The following is a 15,325-nucleotide window of genomic DNA, read 5'->3' on the forward strand; positions in this document are numbered from 1 at the left end:
CCAGACTAGGCTCAGAACACTGCAGCCCAAGAGTGAAAAAGCAAAGACGCAAGAAATAGACATACATTTATTATATTTTAATGGACGCGTTTGCATTTCTTGCGCCCTTTCACCTCTTTTCTTGCGACCATTGTGTGTGTTTTACTCAGCTCTCTGCAACCGGGTGACCCAAGCCGAGGAGAGGAGGAGCCCAACATGGGAGGTATTGCTGGCTCTTTGCAGCGGAAATGCAGCCACCGGAGCACCACTGCCAAGATACGCATTACAGCAACCCCCAGCTGGCTGGCAGGAAGGCGGTGGCTCTTCTCTGCCTCGCGCCGTCCTGATCTGGACAGGCTTCTGTACGGGGGAAAGAGTTCTTCTGCTCTGAGTCGCACAAGGATCATGAAACTGGCCAAGTCCAGCCTTTGCCCCGTCCGCTACGGAACTGCCACACATGACAGGGCAGAAAAGGGGCAGGGCAAAGTCTTCTTTTTGTCTTCAGCAAAGCAGAAAACAAGCAGCGCTGCAGAACTATCAACTGCTTGGTTTATTTGAACACTTATACCCTGCTTCTCCCCCACCCCACCCCAAAGCAGCTTATAACGTGGTTCTTCCCCTCCTCTATTTTGTCCTTACAATGAAGGGAGCTTTGACTCTTGAAAACCCGTACCCTAGAAATATAGTTGGTCTTTCAGGTGCTACTGGACCTGAATCTTGCTCTTCTACTACAGACCCACAGGGCTACCCACCTGAAATCACCACCCTGTGAGGTAGGCTAGGCTGACAGAGCGCGGCTGGCAAAAGGTCACCCAGCAAGCTTCCATGGCAGAGCGGAGATTCAAAAAGGGATCTTGCAGATCCAAGTCCGACATTCTCAGATCCCCACCCGCCACTCTAACCACCACACAATGCTGGTTTTTAAAGAACGTCAGCATCTCTCAGAGGAAATTCCAGGAAAGCCAGGAGAAACTGTGGAGGCAGCGCTCTTTTTCTCCTTCCCCTTGACATCACCACCAGTTCTAATGGAGAGCTTCACTCGTCACAACGAGAAGCATAATTTCCAAACAATCTTTGTTTTAATAGAATGACAACTCCATTGTCAAAGGCAGGGCTTTATTTGAGCCAGTGTTGTATCAGAGAACTGGAACAGGGTCGGGGAGACCTGGGTTTAAATCCCCATTCAACCATAAGGCCCCCTGAATGACCCTGAGCCAATCATGCGCTCAGCCTAACCTACCCCATGAGGCTGTTGTGAGTTTAAAATGGCAGAAGCAAGGCTCACATATGCTGCCCTGAGCAACTTGGAATACAGGTAGGATTTTTTTGGCAAAGCGATTGATACTTCAAGGAGCTCAGAGTGGTGTGTGCAGAGACTGTATGATTTTATACCCACAACCACCCAGTAATGTAGCTTGTTCCTATTTTATTACTTTTTTAGAAAAAACCCACCCTTTCTTCCAGGAATTCAGTACACTATTCTCTCCTCCTCCAGCTGAAGCAAATGACCTAGGCTTGGCTGAGAGAGTGTTATAAACCCACAGTTGCCCAGGAAGCATCATGGTCGAGTAGGAATTTGAACCCAGATCTATGACACTGTAAGCACCACACCACACCGGCTCTCACGTTAAGCTGACAGAGACTAACTGGCCCAAGAGAAGAGCTTCAATCTCGGGTCTCTTTGGAACAGGCCTACCCATCTTGCCACAGATACTGTTCAACTGGAAAGAATAAACCTGGGATGACTCGCTCTCAAGAAAAATCTGGTCATTCTCCCAGACCGACTTCCCAGGCCAACATGGCAGCAGCAGATAATTATATCTAAAAAGAACACTAGCTATCTGACTAGGTTCAAAGATGCAGGACTACAAAATAATACTCATTGTGTCCCCCACTCCCCCAGTATTCTACATAGTCCACAAACTATTAACCAAGTATGTATGCATAGCACACCATTTTGAAGAGCCAGAAAATAGGTGGCTTATGCAAGAAGTCCCAATTTTTCCATCTTAAATCATCTAAGGATATTAGGAAATGCTGCCTACCAGAGACAGCTCACACATAATTAACTGGTTTCTCCAGAAGATGGTGATAATTTCCAGTTACTGGGTGACTGGTATTTGGGAACCCCTCAGTCTGTGAAAATTCCCTATCCCAAATAGGGCCTATACTCTTGAACATATGAATGAATGCATGTGCATATACATATGAATGAATCAATGCATCCACATGACACACAACAGTTCTCCATGGTATCAGTCTGTTACCTGAGATCCTTTAACTACAAATGCCAGCGACTGAACGTTCATGCTAAACATGAGCATGGCCACTCCAAAATGGCCCCCTCTGCACTTCATTTCTGTGCATGCGCAAAATTTCTTATGCAAATCCGCCAGTGGTAAGGGACACATAAGATCATCCCAAGGGTCACTCTAGGACACTCAATGCACAACAGAACAAACCACAGAGAGCACAGACTGCATAACCTTTTACAATGCTTGTTTTATACATACTGACAGCCAGTGTTGGGTAGTGGTTAGAGTGTCAGTCTAGGATCTGGACCACCCAGGTTCAAATCCCCACTCTGCCATGCAAGTTCCGTCGGCATTTCTTGGGCCAGTCACACTCACTCTCACCTACCTCATAGGGTTGTTCAAAGGATAAAATGGGGACAGGAGAACCACGAATGTTGCTCTGAGCTCTTTTGACAAAGGGCAGTATGGAAATGCACTAAATTGATATTTTACAGTGGCAGGATTAGATTATTAGAGCTTCATACAGTGTCCTGTCCCCAACAGTAGCCGGATACCTCCTGGAAGTTCACAAGCAAGGGTAGGAAAGGGACAGACCCTCAGTGACCTTGGCCATTTTCACACGCGCCCCGGGAGATCGCGCAAACTCACGGCGTGAAGCGTCTTCCTAGCATGACCTCCTGGCACGATTCCCTTTGATGGCCCAGTGATGTCAGAAAAAGCACCATTAAATGGGATCATGCCCGGAAATCACACTAGGAAGACGCTTTTATGCTGTGAGTTTCGCGTGATCTTCTGGGTGGGTGGCTGTGTGAAAACAGCCCTTTAATCATCACACCTGACCCCAAATACCGCAGTTATCATATCCATCATAGATATGGTATCAAAATGGCCTATGCAAGGATCTCAAGCATTCTCTCGCCTGGCCACTGACTGAGCTGAGACAGACTCAGCTTTACCAGTAACACCATAATACACTGAAAACTAGACCCCTCTGGCAGTTCTTTCCCACTAGTCCTGAACCTTGCAGCTGAGCAATTCCACATTTATATATCTGCCATTTTTCTATCCTGCTTTTCCCCCAAGGGACACAAAGCCACGCAAAACAATCAGATAAGAGTAACACACCTAACAGCAAGCAAGCAGGCAAGCACGAACAAACAAACAAACAGGGGAACTATTGCTGTTGCTATTCATCACTCTTACACGCCCTCCTGAACAACTCAGCTTTTACGTGGTCTCCTGAAGGATACTGAGGGGTAGATGCCTTCCTGGCTAGACGGTTCCAGTGAGATGCTGTTGTGAGGCTGGGCAGTTGCAGTTCCACAGGTGAACATGCAGCAAAGGGAAGACCAGAGGTTTTGATGCTGGGAAACCTGGAGTTGCTTCTACTTCATTTATACCCTGCCTTTCTCTCCAGAGGGGACCCATAGCGGGGCTTTCGCTGTTCCCCTCTCCTCCATTTTATTCTCACAACAACCCTGTGAGGCAGATTAAGTTGAGAGCATGCAACTGGTTGGTCCCAGGTCGCCCAGTGACCTTCCATGACAGAGTGGGAATTCAAACCTGGGTCTCCCAGATCATAATCTGACACTCTAACCACAATACCACCCTGAGGCAAACACTGTAATACAGTCACAACCCAGTTCCATCCATTTACGTTATTACCTGCCCTTTCTTCAAATAGCCCAGGGAAGCCTATATAGTTTTACCTTCACAATCGTCCTGGTCTAAGTCAAGTGAATGTGATTGACCCAAGGTTGGCCAGAGAACTTTATGGCTGGGGGCCCAGAGCTCAAGTCACAGACTGAAAATGCCTCCCCTAAAGCACTTTAAACTCTGGCAGGGAAAAGGAGATAGGAACCTATGTTGCAAGTACTTTCTCTTCCCTCCCCACTTACCACTGAGGCCTAAAGCAGGTCATAATGGCCGTTTCCCATCAGGACAGAGGCATGGGAGAGGGGGGAAACCCCTTCCTCACGTCCCTGATGCATATAGTGGGGGGAGCATAACTGCTTTTTGCAGCTAAAATTCAAGAGAAGTTGTAATCATGTACCCCCAACACCATGTGAAGCTTGGATCTGAGTAAAGATTTGAATCCAGGCATTCTAACCATCTATCCATCCCTTGCATTATTTTCCTGCCCCTTTTCCTCCAAGGAGCTCAGGGTGGTAAGGACGGGTCTTCCTTCCCCATTTTATCCTTATAACCATTTTGTGACATAGGTCAGACTGAGGGAGAGAGAAAGGGGGAAAGGCTTCCAGCTGCCCAGAATGCTTCATGGCTCTGCAGGGTTAGGATGAGGGAATCCAGTCAGGGTTAGGAAACCCAGGTCTCCCAGATTCCAGTCCAGCCTGCAACCCCTACACCACACTGGATCATTACATACATATACAGCTGCATTACAGCTCTCTTCCGTACAGGTTACATACACCAGGGCTTTGTATTGGGGGCTACACTACACCCACTGCTGAAGTGCGGGGGTCATGACAGCTGCCCCCAACTGGCTCTGCTGGGTTTGAGTTAATCTGGCTGGATAAGGACAAGAGCCCTTTCAGGCAGCCTGGGATGGTTTTGCGATATTTAAACGTTCACAAAACAGAGCTAGAAAGACTCAAGGGAGGAAGGCCTGGTTTGTTGTAGTTCCAAACACGATAGCAAGTGCTTCCTGCCAACGAAACAAATGATTTATTTATTCAAAAACTGATACCTCCTCTCTATTCCTAAGATTCCATGCAGACTCCGACTAAACATTGTGCAAACAAAAATATGCAAATACAGCATGATACACATACAAATCAACTTCTCGCTATGGTAGAAACATTTACAACCAAATGCTTGCACTCCAGCAACGAAACACATTTGCTAGCAGCATGAAAACTGAGGCCTTAGAGGTCCAGTGTTTATTTTTTAAGTATTCTAAGAACTGCCCTTTCTAGCCACTGAGAAGATGCACGCGTCTATCCATTGTAACTGTCCATAAAGATGCAATTTGTGTAAATAAGAAGAAAATTCAATGCAGCCCCTTTATTTACAACTAACGTCCATCCTGGGTATATCTTGGGCCTTCCAGGATTTGCCGCACACCCTGAGCCGATGTGGTCACCGGGTTCATATCTTTGCCTGACAAACAGCCTCCACTAGACACTCCGATTTAGTTCCCTATTGACAAAAGGAAAAGGCAATGACCTCAGGAGAGCATTGGGAAGTCAAGATAAGGAACGCACACTAAGCGCTAAGGAGGCCTGCAAGAAGCTCAGCAAAAATGGAAGCACAATTTCAGGTTTGCATGTTCATTTCAGATAACTTGTTTCATAATCCAAATTCTCTCACAGGATTACCACCTGTCCACCGCTGAAGTTATCTATGCTCAAGAAATTTTAAGGCTACTGGGGGAACAGGAATTGATACCCTTATTAGAAATGGAAAGTAGAACTAGGTAGTAAGATGCTGTGGAAACTCTCCAACAACTTTCCCACTAGCAGAGATCGCTTTTTTTGCAGTTTGCCAAATTGTCCCAGGAGAATCCAGCAAAACACATCCACAAGGGAAGCTGAAGACATCACAACTGCCACGGAATGAAGGACAGTATTTTGATGGTGCAGTAAGCCCTCATCAGTGTAAACTGGAAAGAAACAGCCCCAAGGACAGATGGAGGCTGGACAAGCATTTCCCATCCAAAAGCGTTGCTGAGCATTTTAAAAAATAACTAAACTTACAAGTAGCCCTGAGTTTCTTATATCAGCATCTCTCTTGCATAAGAAAAATCACGTTCCTGCTAAACTTATTACATCTTTTGACTTCATCCCTCATCTAAAAATCTGAATGGATATACTTGACAAGCTACTACCTTTAACAATAATATTCAATTTATATAAAAACATTCAATTTATATACTACCCCTCAGGACAACTTAACGCCCACTCAGAGCGGTTTACAAAGTATGTTATCATTATCCCCGCAAAAATCATCCTGTGAGGTAGGCTGGGCTGAGAGAGCTCCGAGGGAGCTGTGACTGATCCAAAGTCACCCAGCTGGCTACAAGTGGAGGAGTGGGGAATCAAACCTGGTTCTCCAGATTAGACTCCTGCCACTCTTAACCACTACAGCAGACTGGCTCTCTTTCCCATCCTGTTTTCCCTACCCATCTCCATATCCCAGATTGTCCCTTTCCCATGCTACGCTTTCTGCAGCCTAAGATAACCAGGCCTATATGAGTCACGGACTCCCCTGGAGTCTGGAGGATAGAGCCGTCAATGGCCATTAGCAACGAAAGCTGAATGGAACCTCCATGTTCAGAGACAATATACCTCTGAATTCCAGTTGCTGAAAGGCAAGAACAGCAGGGGGCCTATCGGGGCATCTGGTCAGTCACTGTAAGATACAAGATGTTGGACTAGAAAAACACAGCTGTCAAAAACTGGATGTTTTTGCTTCAGTGATTCTAGTGGGGACTTTTGAAAAGAAGTATCTCCACATTTAGGGAATACCCGAATCTCTCCAGGCCTGTGAAAAGTTGTCTGCAGGGATCTTTTACTAGAGACTACCCCACTTTCATCTCCTGCAACTCAAAAACTGTGGCTCACAGACAACACTTCAAGTCTGCAGCATAGTTTCAAAGTATTATTATTATTACCAAGAGATGAAGAATTCTTTGTTTTGCTCTTGACAATGAATACATTTATAAACTACTGTTAAGTGCAATTCAGCTATATCCCAAACCCAGATTATGTATTTTTAAAAGTCTAAAATCCCCTCGTAATATAAAAAACAAAAAGAAAATGCAGCTCTATTAAAAAGCTTTCAAGCTCTATGCAACATGTTTTGGACTGACATTATTGTTCTGCAGAATAACTATTCTACAACGTTTGCACGAAAGCTGACCAAAGGCCAAGGCTGTTAGCTTGTAAACTCCTGGCTTAAATCTCAGCTCACTCATGCATGGGGGGGGGGGGCTCACAAGCCACTACCTTTCCTCCACCACATGCAAGCAAGGGAAAATACTGACCTACTGTACACAGTTATTGTATGGATGTTTAAAATGTACATGAAGTGTTCTGAAGTCTTCAGAAAACCAATATATGAATTATCTTAGTTTGCTCATGAGTACCACTAACATCAACAGGACTTATTTAAAATATGTACATCCTGCCTCTCCCCTCATTAGCAGAGCTCATTATATTCAGTACTGAAGTACTTTCACCAGGGCCAACGGATCTTTCTCAGAGCTATTCTATATAATGCAGCTGCTAGAGAGACTGACATCCTCAAGGTGAGTTTCCCACCTGCCCAGTGAAATACTGAGCAGCAACACATCCAAAGTCAGAGGGGGAGAAACTCACTATTGGATGGCCTCGGTGGTTGCAGTGAGCTTGGTTAAATAATCGTTACAAAGCAGTGTATATGTGATGCAAATAAAAATACCGTATGACTCGGGGAGGTGGGTGGCCAGGAAACTCTATCAGCTGGCCGAGGAACAGAGGCAGAGAAAGGGCCAAAAAAAAAAAAAAGATAATTGTCAAGAAGGGCCAAATTCAGGTCCAATAGCACCTTAAAGACGAACTCAATTGCAAGGGTATGAGCTTTTGAGAGTCACAGCTCCTCCCTCGGTCAGATACCAAATTCAAATATACCAGGTATTTGTCAAGAACGAGCAGTGCTAAGAGGAGCCAGAGAGACCAAAGTGTACACTGCAATTTCTGCAAGTTCAGCAGGATTTTTAGGCACGCTCCAGGAGGAAAAAAAATGTAATGCATACATATTCAGGTGTGTGCCTGTGTACAGAGAACCCTGTATTTACAAATGTACGCATGGCACAGGTACACGTGCCAGGTAGCTAGGCCATACAGCGACTGACAAGTACTCACCACCAAGTGGCCCCGATTCTACAACTAAGGGCCTCTGCAAACGGTACCACTACCATCAAGAGAAGCCACACTGGGTAGGAGGGCACGAACGCCCCACAGGAGCAGGTAACAGTGGTGCAGTTCTGTCCCATGGGGTGTCCCTGTGTGGGGAAGCCCCCCCCCCTTGCTTGACATCTGGCTGTGCCCACTCTGGTGCCCACCAGCCCAGCCACCCCCAGTCTGGTCCTTACCCCCATTTCTAGACCAAGATCTGTATCTGAAGAAATGAGCTGTGTCTCAGGAAAGCTCCGACCCTACCACAAATTTTGTTAAGTCTTATAGGTGCGACTGGACTCTTGCCCATTTACAGAGGGGCTATGCCCCCTTGGGGGTCTGCACGGAGGCTGCCCATATTGGGGGCATTCTGCATCCCTTCTTGAGGGGGAGGGCTGCAAAATGGGGAGGGGGAAACAACCCCCCGGGGTCGAGGAGGGCCTTTTTGCGCACAGGGGCTGGGCAGCGGTGCCCCGTCTGCGGTCTGCCCAGCAGGGCCCGTGCGAGGCAAGAGGAGACACGCAGCGGGGCTCCGTCGCCGGCCTTGGAGAGAGTCTTGGCGGGCACGAAGGAAGGGAAGCGAGCGGGTGGGCGGTCTGCTCCGGCTGCGCCCCTCGGGCCGTCGCCCTGCAAGCCGCCGCCAAAGCCCCGGCTTTCTGTCCCCCCTCTGCCCGGCCGCACTTACCGACGCAGGCGGCCAGCTCCACCGCGGCTCCGTCGCCGCCCGGGCCCCGCACAGGCCTCACCCAGCGCCGGGCAGCGGCCGCCTCAACATGGCGGCGGTGTCTGCAGGCGGGGCGGAGAGCGGGGCGGGGCCTAGCAGGCCCGTCCGAGGCCTCCCCTCAGCTGAGGCGACGCCAGGCGGGCACCGAGCGCGGAGGGGGCGGCATTAGGCCTCAGAGGGGCCCGTCGCGTCGCCCCTTCCCCTCGCAACCTCTCCCCTCAGCCGGCCGCATTTCCTCGCCTCAGATTCCCCTCAGAAATTTCCCCTCACTTCTTCCGCCTTTTCTTCGTCCTCTCACTCCTTCCCTCAACAATCCCGTCATTGCTTTCTCGCTCACACACACCCCTTTCCTTTCATTATTAATTTTCTTTTAGGTTTGCCCTCTCTGGTTTGGGAAATTCCTGGAGAGTTGGAGGCGGCGCCTGAGAAAGGGTTCCAGACTCGATGGTATACCATAGAGTCTGCCCTCAGGAGCTGCCCTTTTTCTGGAGATCAGTGATAATTCCAGGAGCAATCCAGTCCCCACCTGGGGATGAGAAACCTTACATTAACTACTCCTGGGTAGGGAGAGCAAGATTTGGGTCAGGTGAACTGCTTCAGGCCTCATTTGAGGAAGAGGTTTTATAAAAATCTAATAAAATTAAATAAAGACCAATTAGAGTTCCTGGATGTCAGCTGACTCTTGAAAGCTCATACCCTGGAAATCTAGTTGATCTTTTAAGGTGCTACTTGACCTGAATCTTGCTCTATTACTGTAGACCAACATGGCTATCCATCTGAAACTAGGGGGCAGAGCTGAATTAAAGTTGGTTGGCAAAAATGCAGGTGGAGAGTAGAGACTGGCCTTTTGACAGGGCGATCTTATGCAGAGTTTAATGGCCAAATTCTCCTATCAACGAGAAAATAGCTAACAGACTCTCATAAAAGAGGGTTTATACACTTGTTACATGAAGCTGGTAAAATAATGAGCACAAAGTATGGTTTAAACAAGCTATAGTTTATCATGATATCTAAATGTAGTGGTTGCATTAACCAAGGATTGTTACTACTTTGCATAGCTCAGAAAGCCTTTTAGGGACTCCTCTTAAACCTATGCATGTTAATAAAGGAATGAAAGGAAAGAAGCGGTTGGACTGCAAATCAGCACTCTGCTGTTTCAAATCTAATTACTGCCATGAGCTTAGAAGGTGGCCTTATTATACAAATATAATAACACTGACTGTGTCCACTATTCTGAGTGGGATTTGTGTAGAAGAGCAGTATGTAAGCACGTTGTTAAAAACAATTGCCTGATCTGATTGAGCATTGCCTAATCTATGTGGGTTTCCTAACCTATGTAAATGCGTTGTGCGACCTAGCTCTCTTTCTTCTTTGCATATAAATGGCAACTTTTAGTTTAGCTCCTACTTAGGTACTCAGGTTAACAGACATTGCATTGCCTGCTTTGAAAGAGAGAGATAAAAGAACACTATTAACTTTGTTAGAGCTGGAGGCTTGGAGTCCTAGGATGGTTGCAACATCCACTCAACCAAAAAACTTCCAGCCACGGAACTAGCCTGACTTGTCAAGCCTGTATAATTTTTCAGGTAACCTAGGATTTGCATCTGGGCACTAAGTCCCTTGGAATTACCTATGATCTAACTCACTTCAGAGCAAGATGAAGAAGCTCCTCTCTACCTAAAAGATTGAGAAGTGCTTTGCGGGGTATCATCTACCTTGGAACTAGCTATGGTGATAGTAGTAGGATCTCCTGGTTTTGTGGTATCTCTTCACTTAAATCCAGAGGGGTAGCTCTGCAAAACATTTCCATGGGGTAGGCTTGGCTTGGGACAGCTTTATGCAAGACAGAGATTGGCTTGCTCCTTATTGCTCAAATATTAGGGCACTCAAACAAATCATGAGCCAATTACTGCCTCACTTGGTAAGATGGGATGTTGGGTGAACAAACAAGCTGTTGTCTAGGGACTCAGGAGATCGGTTCCCTTTAGCTTTGTGTTGTTTTTTCCAACCGGTGGCAGCTATCTGATATTTTAGGCAGGGGTCTTACGCAGCACTGCCGACTAGGATCTTTGCATCTATATGCAAAACGTGTCCTGCCACTGACTCTTCCTTGATCTAAAAGGTTCTGTAGCAATGCTGAGCATATGGCATGGAAAGTAGTGGTATAAAGGAAGATCCCACATGAGCACTGACAGTGAGGAGAGAGAATCAAGTTGAGTTCTCCTGTTGCGTTTCAGGTTTACATTCTGATGTGAACATGTCCTTTTAAAAAATGCACACACCTGACCTGTCCCCTAAGGAATAAAAAGTGTATGACGTATAGAGTCCTCCTTGGATGGCTCTAGGCCATGCATTACACAACTGGTACTTGAAGGAAGAAGCCTTTTCTATCATTTGGGGGGCGTTCTTGTGGAATACTTGGGTTTGTTAAAACTTGGTGTCACATCTGGAAAGGCTGGGCTATTTTGGTTCAGGTTGAGATCCAATATGGTGGAAGACTTGTGTTCAAATCTCATATTCAGCCACAAAACTCACTGGGTGACCTTAAGCCAGTCACATTCTCTCAATGTAATCTACCTCATGAGATTGCTGTTAAGATAAAACTGAGGAGAACCATGTATACCACTCTGAGTTCCTTCGAAGAAAGATGGGATAAAAATGTAATAGGTAGGTAGGATGTGGAAGGAAGATCTTAGAAGCAGTTTTGGCTCTCTGTGATCACAGTTAATTGGACTGGAGTTTTTCATATATGTGAAGCCCACTCAAGGGCTTGCTACTTTCATTTCTGTTTCTTGGTTTTAAGCAGCTGATTTCCAAGCAAAATCCTGTTGCCAGGCAGTTCATCTGACAGTTGTGATAACTCTTTTAAGTAAAGGCATCTGGAACTTTTTACCAATATGTGTTTGGCTAGCAGCTACAGTGCATCATGGGCTTTGTAGTATGCATTCTCACTGTTAAGCATGAGAACAGACTCATGCTTGCTTGTAGGATTTGTGCCCCAACAAAAGGTGCCAAATCCCTGCAGAATCCATTTACACAGGAACAGATTAGGAGCAGGGGCTTGATAGGTCAGGTTTGGCAAACCAGTCTGCTCCAAAATATTTCATAAGACAAAGAAATCAATACCTGAGACCAAAGTCCAGATAAAGCAATACAAAATAAGTAGAAGGAATGGGGAAAACTGGCATGAACACAGTACTAATAGGACTTCTGACCGAGCTGCCAGTAACCTTTCACATTTTCCTCACACAGGGCTCTTGGAAGGCTGTACTAAACAAGATGTTGCCGTGAAGAACCTTTCAAGCACAGCTGTAGCAGAGCAGAATTGGAACTGATTCCTGACAATCACATGTACACATTTCACTCCAAAGGATATTAGGTATGAAAGGCTTTGAAGACCAAGCGAATGTTGCAATAATACACAACTCTGATCCTTCCCCCAAAGTGCAGTGCACACAGAGTGATTTGTCAAGGTATGAAGAGACATGGCTGTAATTGGTGCCATTATCCCAACATTTAAAAAAGCTAAATTCAATAGATCGTATTATTATAACTTTCTAGTGTCTGTTTAATAGAGGAATGATATCAATTTTCACATCTCTGCTCATGCCACTCAAAATTCCCCCTTTCAATTTCACATGCCCCTAGTGCAAACCAAACTCATGAGTCTTAAACCCCACCCCCATCCCGTTAATTGTAACAAACATTATTTGTTGGATTGATTGCTTGTAACATATAAATGGTGTAAAAGTAACATAAGCTAAACAGATTAATTAGGGACTTCTGTACTGAAAATATGCAAAACAAAACAATCAGCAGTGATGACTTTAGAACAATAATGAAATGAAAATGGGCATATCTGTACATCCCCAACAATGTATGCATATCCTGCCATAATGTGCAATTAATACTTATTTTGTAATACTGTTACGCATCCTGGCATAACAAGTGTAGTTTCTTTCTTTTGCTGTCTATCCCTAAATCTGCTTCCCCAGGTTTTGTATTGTCACACTCAGTTGTAAGTCATGGGCTCATCCATCTCTTAAGCATATGCTCTGGCTATGTCCAGTTATTCAACCTTTTTGGGAGGAAATTATTACTTATATTAACTTTGTATTAGAACATTGATCTTTGAGTATATTTACATACTTTTAAATGACCTACCTGTATTCTGGAATCTAACAGATGCTCAACTAAAATGGACCGTTTGTGCTTTTACTGTAGCTAAAAGACTTATATTACAACACTGGAGAGACAACTGCCCACCTCCCATAATTCAATGGATGGAAGACCTTACAACTTTATGCATATTCAGATGTATGGCATATAGATGACAACTGCAGATTAATGTATTTTTAGATATTTGGAAACTTTTTATGGATGCTTATGCATAGATTTTGAACTATTGTTGTCATGTTTATTTCTATTATGCAGGAGAATTATTTTTATTTTCAGATAAAATTAAAATTAAAATAAAAAACACTCAGTTGTAAGTCCAGGTGGCGGCTGTGTCGCCTACTGCTTGCTTCTGCGTGGTCATATGAGCTTAAGACTAGAGAAACTCTGTTTAGGATCGCACTGTAAGTCCTGGACAGCGCAACCCTAGGCATTTAACTGAACATGTTTCTGTTCTAAAGGATTTCTGACTCAGTCAGTTGTCATATCATAACAGCCAGGGCTCATTTCGAGGGGGAACGCACAGGAACGCAGTTCCGGCAGTTCCCCAAAGAGGTCACATGTCAGGTGGCCCCGCCCACCTGACTCTCGGCCACTTTGGGCCTGTTTCGTCCTGGATTGGGGCTGAAACGGCCTGGATCAGGCCTCTTGACAGGTGGTGGATCACTCTCCCACTCAGCAACAGCCTGATCCTGACCATTTTGTGCCCCTTTTCTGCCATTTTCAGCCCCTTTTTGTCATTTTGGGCCCAATTTTGGCCCTGAATGGCCGAATGGCCAGGAATGGGTCCAAAACAGCCAGGATAGGTGATGTCAGGGAGTGTGGCATATGCAAACCAGTTATACTAATGACACACTTCCGGTGATGGCAAGAGGTGTGGCATATGCTAATGAGTTATGCTAATGAGTTCCTCAAGCTCTTTTTCTACGAAATGATCCCTGATAACAGCTCAGAAACTTTCTAAACCAGCAATTCTTCAGTCGCAGCTGTAAGGGGTGAGGAGAATTAAGGAAGAGGGACACGAGGTGAAGAAATAACCTAGCTCATGGTCAAACAGTGGATGAATATATATTTATTTAGGATATTTCTATGGCACTTGTTCAGACTCCTGTTCAAGGTAGCTGAAATAAAAATTCGCAAGTTTGGTTTGCAGCAGGGGGCAAGTGAAATTGCAAGGGGGAATTTTGAGAAGAGCTAGCAGAGATGAGAAAATGGATAGCACCCCTGTGCAACCTAGGTGCCTTACAGTGCAATCCTAAATACCAATCTAAGCCCATCAAAAGCATGTAACTCTGTTCAAGATTGCGCTGATAGTCAAATTTAAATTCCTCAAACCAGATACTCCTCTGTAAAGAGGGATAAAGATACTGGCCTGCCTTACATGGTGCATGTAAAGGGTTATGGAGATTATGCATATGAAGTCCTTTGAAAACTTCAGAAACAGCACAATATAAATGCTAATATTTTAATAATACTATTTGGCTGAAAGGGAAGATCTGAGAAAGACAAACATGGCAAGCGACTCCTCCGCCCTTGTGCCAAACCACATGCTGCAGCAGCTGCTCTAATCTACGGGTCTCTGAAGTGAAATGAAGCATTTTCTCTCCCCCCAGGGAAGTGGCACGTCGTACCTTTTAGAGATGCAACCCTTTGCTGATGCTTATAGCGCTGGCTCGCAGCTTGTCCTGGGCTCTTCCCTATTGTTTAATATCAATTATAAAATATTAAATCAGATAAATACCGTTGGCCTTTCTGCAGAGGAGGGGTGGGGGAAGAGAACCATTTCGTTGCTCTCTGTTCAAATGCCATCGTTTTCACTGAGAAATGCTAATGGTATTATGTAAAAGGTTATTTCGTTCATTTCAGACTAGAGGCACGTTGACACAATTTGCCGTGGCCTTTGTTTATGCCTGGCTAATGACTTCTTTTATCTCCAGGAACCTCAGGCCTTACAGGCATTCTCTGCTGCTAGAGCCTCTCACTTCAGGCCTCTCTCCAGGACTTATCAAGGCAGTTTTTTAAAAGAAGATGTAATGGCCCTTAATGAGTGCCAGGAAGAAGCTGGCAAGTACTACCCAGCGACCAGCGAAGAACGTTTCTGTTCCTGAATCACATACCTAGCTGATCCGTCTGGTTCATAGAGGCAGCTGAGCAACATGAAAGCACAGGGCAGGATCCAGAGTGACTGAGCTGGAAATTTTCCATGCCTATCATAACGTTACAACTGCCCTGATTTACCGGGGACAGTCTCTATTTTCCATTTTCCAGTGCTGGCAAATCACTGGCTGATTTTG

General features: G+C 45.5%; 1 protein-coding gene across 1 annotated transcript in view; it reads right to left on the minus strand.

Moving 5' to 3' along the window:
* The window catches only part of ZNF592 (zinc finger protein 592), a 31,355-nt gene extending 22,454 nt beyond the window's left edge, over window positions 1–8,901 (minus strand). The window contains exon 1 of the mRNA XM_055002732.1: window positions 8,817–8,901. The gene's annotated coding sequence lies outside the window, so the exon portion shown is untranslated. The remainder of the gene's footprint in view (window positions 1–8,816) is intronic.
* Between the last annotated feature and the right edge of the window lie 6,424 nt (window positions 8,902–15,325).

This window comes from Eublepharis macularius, chromosome 18 (genome assembly GCF_028583425.1).
Source record: "Eublepharis macularius isolate TG4126 chromosome 18, MPM_Emac_v1.0, whole genome shotgun sequence".
Taxonomy (NCBI): domain Eukaryota; kingdom Metazoa; phylum Chordata; class Lepidosauria; order Squamata; family Eublepharidae; genus Eublepharis; species Eublepharis macularius.